Below are 6,069 nucleotides of genomic sequence, written 5' to 3'. Positions count from 1 at the left end.
CCCCGGGGCTGCCCCACTGCAACCCCCAATCAGCCGCCGCTCTCCTTCAAGCCCGGCTCCGCTGCGTCTGCTGCCTCCAGCTCCAGGAAGCCCTCCCGGTAGCCGGCCAGCCCTGCGGGTAATCTGCTTTTGCCAGGAAGCAGCCCCGCCTTCTGGATTTTCTCGGAGAGGCGGCCAGGCCCGGACTGCAGCCCAGGACACACTGCGGCTTCGCGGTGTGGTCTTCAGCACCGCTCCCACTTTGCGCCTAGAGGAGGTGCCTGCTCAGGGCTGAGGCTGGACTCCAAGCCTGGCCTTTCCAGCCTTGTCCAGCGGCTGTCCTGGCCAGCAAGGGGTGGAGGCGGATGCTTGGGGACTGGGCTGTCATGCTGCAGGAGGAGGGGGCGGTGGGACATGCTGGCCTCCACCCCAGGCTGGGGCCCTCCTTGTTATCTGGTGAGTCCTGGGTCGCCCACCACCCACAGTTCCCAGCCCACACCCGCCCAGGGTTGCAACAACGGGGTGAGCTCCCTGTAGTCCCCGCTCAGGAGCTGCCCCTGGTTCCCAGTGGCCACCTGCATCAAGGGCAGTGGCCTGACTTCCCCAAAGCCCACCCTTCTTGTCCACATTTGGTGATCCCCCCGCCTTCCCAGGGAAAGCCTGCGTGGCTGTGTCTGTCGCCCAGCACCCCCACCCACCACACTTTCCTGCCCACTGAGCCAGGAGGCACGCCGCCTGCTGGACCCAGAGCAGGAGCTCCAAGAACCGTTGTGTGTTTCCACCGGGTCTTTTCTCCTCCGCCACTGTTGGAAACCCTGGCACATGGGGCATGGCCTGGCGGAAGCTGCCTGATGTTGCCCCCAGCCCTCCCTCCAGGGCTAGCCTGGGTTCATCCCCAGCCAGTCTCCTTGTCCTTCCTCCTGACTACCAGATGGTTATTGAGCTCTGACTGTATGTGGCCTGCCGTGCAGAGCATTGGAGATACAGCCATGAGCTGAGCTGACACAGCCTCTGCGCTTCTGGAGCTAAGTGCAGTGGGGAGACGGACACTTGTAAAGCTGAGGGGTTCACCCCCCAGGGGTGGGGGGCAGTGCCGTGCGAAGCTATCCCAGTGTGTGTGGAGTTGGGGCCAGGCCACTGCCTCTAAGAGGTGCTACTGACTCCATGATGGGGCGGGGTGTTTCAGGCAGGGTCACTGCACGTGCAAAGGCCCTGAGGTGGGCAGGACCATGGCCAGGAGAGGGTGGGGTGGGGTGGGGTGGATTGTGGGGGAGGTCTGCATCCTGAGAGCAGCAGGGAGCCACTCAGGGTTCAAGCAGGGGGACAAAAGTGATCAGGGCTGGTGCAAAGACCCCTCTGGCAGCTCAGGAGAGGGCAGGGTGGAGGGGTAGGAACAGACGCCATCACCCCAACCCTGACCGAAGACGCTGGTATCCTGAATATTGTCAGGATGGGGAGCTTACCACCTCCCCAAGCAGGGTGCTACATGGTCCCGCCTTACCATGACCTTTAGTCTTTCTTGATGTGACATGGAATCCAGATCATTCATCATCCTGGCATGTTCCCCCAAGATGCTTCAAAATGTGCCTCTCAAAATGTGGCCATCAGGACAGACCCAGTACCACGCCAGGACAAGAAGAGGATCACTCACCTCCTCTCTTCTGGCTACTATACCTCTGCTAATATGGCCTTTTCCGGCTGCAGCTCTTACATGTGTCCATCCCACAGCACTGAGCCTGGAGCCTGTATGTAGCAAGTACTCAGTGAGTGACCTGAGATCCCAGCACTCAGCCCCAGAGGTGCCAGTGTGCCAGTGACCTTCTGACCTGTCTCCAGGTCCCCTTCTCAGGAAAAGCCCATTGCCACCGGTACCGCCCAGAGTGATTCTGTTCGAGCCCCCCTGAGCTGTGCATTGGGGTGAGCCTTCAGACGCCACAGCCCCTTTACTGCCCTGGGGGCCTCAGTGCAGTGGGCAGGGTGCAGCCTGGCCCAGGGATGCAGACCCATTCTCCTGACGCCACCTCCCCAGGGCTGGCCGCTGGGTGAGCGTGCCGTCCTGTGCTGGGGTGGCGGTGCCACAGGCTCGTGGAGCAGGCCTGGCAGTTTTCTGGGTGCTGTGGTTTGAAAGGCAGCCCCACCCAGCCTGCTGCCTGACCAGACCCTGCCCCCATCGGTGGCCCCACCCACAATCGGTGCCACAGGAGGTGCCCAGGGGGGCCGTCAGCCCCATCTGTGGGTGTGCGTTGGGTAGCTGGGGCTAACGGCTGACCCTGCGGACGGCAGCCTGGTGGACACACAGCTTCAGGGCCGCTCCCTGGAAATGCGGGAGGCTGCTGCCATCCAGAGGCCACTGCCGGTACCGCACCCACAAAGCCCAGCTTGCAACAATTGGTCGGGGGTGGGTAGGGGGCGGGCAGAATGCCTTGACCTTTGGGTTCCTGACTCCCACTCCATGAACATTCCTCTTTCCAAATGCAGCTTAGTCACTGCAGGGTTAATCCCCCCAACCCCTTCCCACCCGGCCGCCCAGCCCTCTGAATCTGGGAGCCCTTGTGGGGAGGAGGCATCTCCCCATCTCCGGTTGAATCAGTGTGTGATTGGGACTAGTGGCCTGGACTAAGTGGCTTGGCCTCTCTGGGCCTCTGTTGTCCGGTCTGTAAAAGGGGGGGGGGGTTGATAATGAGCCACAAAAGAACCCAGAGTTGGCACTTGGGGGTGGCGGCTGGAAAGATTCTTAAGTGACTGGTGTGGAGGGAGGACCCGGGCTGGCCACTCCCCTCACTCACGCCAGCCCGGTGAGACTGCTGCGGCTGGGACCATGAGCACGCGGGCCGGGTCGGCACATAGCCGGGAGACCATGGGGATGTTGCCCTGGGCCCTTCCTCCCTGCCTTGTGCCTCCAGGACCACGTACCCCCTGCTGAGAGCGGAAGGCTCCTCATCTCATGAAACCCCATGAACACCTTCTACAGGGGTCCCATCATCATAAATAAGGACCTGGGGTGCAGAAAAGTGCTTGGCCCCAAGTGCAGGGCCTTTGCATGTGCCGTTCTCTCTGCCTGGGATCCTCTTCCTCCCGGGTCTGTATAGACCTCTCCCCTTTTACCCCTTTGCCTCAAGGGCACTAATCTACCAGGCCTTCCTGTCTGCCCCTGGAGGAAGGAAACGCTTCTCACCCAACTCAGGGCCTCTGCAGTGGGCTGGGTTGAGTAGCCCCCAAAATGAATCAAAAACCGAACTCCAGTACCTATGATGTGCCCACTGGGAAATGGGGTCTTTGCAAGTGTAGTTAAGACAAGATCATGCCTGTTAGGCTGGGCCCTAAACCCAGTGGCCGGGGTTCCTCTAAGAGATTCGGACACAGACAGAAGGGAGAACGCTGGGTGCCAGTGGAGGCGAGGTAGGAATGACGTGTGTACAGAGCAGGGGAGTCCAAGGGATGTGGCCGCCCCCAGGAGCTGGGGACAGGCAGGACCCCCCCCCCCCCCGGAGCCTCCAGGGGGCACAGCCCTGCCTGCAGCGGGACTGCGGGCTTCTGGCCTCAGAGCTGTGAGAATGTGTTTCCGTGTCTCAAGCCCAGGTGTTGTGGAACTTGTCACTGCAGCCCCGGGAGCTCGTGCCAGCCTCGCCCCGTCTGAGCCCCTGCAGAGCTCTTCCGGCTGTGACGAGTCTCGGGCTTCCCTTGTTCATTTCTGTTTCCCTTTTCCCACTGGAACGCAGGCTTCTGAGGCCAGGAGAGGGGATAATCTGCAGGTGGACAGTCACCCACTTGTCCCCACTCCCCTGAGCGTCTGGGTGGCTCTGCACCTGGTGTCACTGGGCTGCACCTGGTGTCACTGGGCCCCACCTGGCAGGCCTAGAAGAAGGCTGGTGGCTCAGGGAAGGCTTCCACGTGCACAGTCGGCCGGAGGTGATCCCGCACCAGCTGGGACGATCTGTGGCCTGGAAAGGCAGGGCCCCAAGGATGGCACTGGGCCCTATCCTTTACCCCTACCTCATGAGAGCCTTGGAAGTGACACCTCTGCCCTGGGCTCCCAGCCTGGGACGTTCGCCTCTGGAAGATGAGATGTGGGCCAGCTGCTTGCCTGGCCAGCCCTGAAATGAGGGAACCTCCCCCTCTAGGGTGCTTGGCAGGGGAGGGTGTGGGCGCCCACCCGTGGCCATCAGGGAATCCCTCTAGAGGGGTCAGTGCTGTCATCCGCAGGAGCCTTTTCCTATGACTCCGTGTCTTGGGCACCTGGAGGTCCAGCCACTGGGGCCGCCACACAGAGAGGTGGTGCCCTGAGGCCAGCAGCCCTCAGGAGGCCTTTTGGCCCGACCGTCCCAGGTGCCCGGGGCTGAGGACGAGTGAGGCTGCAAGGCGTGCCCATCTCCCCTTGCCAGGGCTGCTGGGCAGTGTCTGCTGCCTGCTCTCCCCTCTCTGGGGGCCTCAGGGAATGTGCGGGTGGAGAGAAGGGCACAACGCCCTCCTTTCTTCTTTGGCCCTGGCACTGAACTGACCTGTCACCCACTGTGGGTCCCACTGTGCCCTGTCCAGCCCCAGGCAGCTGGGAAAGGTCTCGTTGCTCCCAGATGATGCAGCGGGCATGAGTGGGTGGAGGACACGGGCTCTTCTGTGCAGGGCCAGCGGAGGTCCAGGTTGGGTGGGGGTCTGCACACAGGCAGGGGGTGGTGTGGGGGCTGGGGTGCTGAGTGGGGGCCTGGAATGCCTCTCTGGCCATCAGGCAGGAGGCTCAGCCTGAGGGAGCACACAGTCATGCCTCCTTGTACCCCAAGTAGCAAACGGTCATTACTTCCTACTAAGCACCTACTGTGTGCTGGGCCTCATGAACCATCTTTTGGATTCTTACAGTCACTTCCTAGGGTGTCTGTGAGGCGTAGTGTTTGCCCACTGTCACCTGGCTAGCGAGTGTCTCAGTCAGGATGAGAGCAAAGCCCAGGTCCCTCTCATAGTAATTAAGGATCATTTCATTTTTCCCGGAGTAAAGAATTTTCTTACAATGTATGTGTCTGCCTCCAGTAGAATTTAAAACATTAGAGACATTTTGGCTGTGGTGAAGCAGGTCCCACAATAACCAAGAAGAAAGCCAAACAAAAATTATAATAAGAAGCAACTATTTTGGATTTTGGACCATAGGCAGCAGAGGACAATGGTCCCCAGGAGAAAGGAACAAGGTGGGCGAGCCACACAGCCGCCTGGCCCTCTTCCAGAGGCAGACCAGGCAGAGCATGGGGGGCTCCCTGTGCCTCGGGGAGCACAGTGGGGCTCAAGGAGGCCTCGGGGCTGGGACTCACAGGCAGAGCCCTGGAGGGGAGGCAGCGGGACAGAGAAGAGCTCCGGATCCTCTCAGGGCTGACCCGCGTCTGGCTGAACGTTGTGCTGTGCATCTGCAGAGTGAGATACCAGGATGCCAGGCAAGGGACAGCCAGCAGGGAACTCTGTGAGCCAGGCAGCCCCCATCCACACAGGGAGGGAGATGCTTGAATGCCAGCCTCCCAGAATGAAGAGGCCTTGTGGACACCCAGGACATTTGATGGAGACCGAAGGAGGCCCCATCTTGGGTGGAGGGCTAAGCTAACCCCAGAGGGAAGGCTGTTCTATGCCTCATCTGAGAGAGCTTTCAAACTAGCCTTGCAAAGACCAGGCTGGTCTCCATGCACGTGAACTGCCTGTCAGCACAAAACTCAACATTCTTGAAAAGGAGGCCAACCAAATCCAGGATCTTGACAATTTAATGTTTACAACCTCCAGCACTCAATAAAACATTCCTAGGCATGAAGAATCATGAACATGTGACCTATAACTAGGAGGAAAAACAGCCAATAGAAACAGACCCGGAAATGACATGGATAATGGGATTAGCAGACCAGGCATTTAGAACAACGATTTTATATGTCCAAGGATTTAAAGGGAGCCATGAACATAAGAGAGAAATGTATAATAAATATAGTCAAAACGGAAAGTATGATATTGAATCAAAGGCAAATTCCAAAGATAAAAGTACACATTATGAAATTAAAAAAGGACTGGGTGGGATTAACAGCAAGGAAGGATTAGTGAACTTGAAGACAGGACAATACGAGTTATCCA

This window comes from Manis javanica, chromosome 4 (assembly GCF_040802235.1).
Source record: "Manis javanica isolate MJ-LG chromosome 4, MJ_LKY, whole genome shotgun sequence".
Taxonomy (NCBI): Eukaryota; Metazoa; Chordata; class Mammalia; order Pholidota; family Manidae; genus Manis; species Manis javanica.
The sequence above is the reverse complement of the archived record's forward strand: the minus strand, read 5'-3'. Positions refer to the sequence as shown.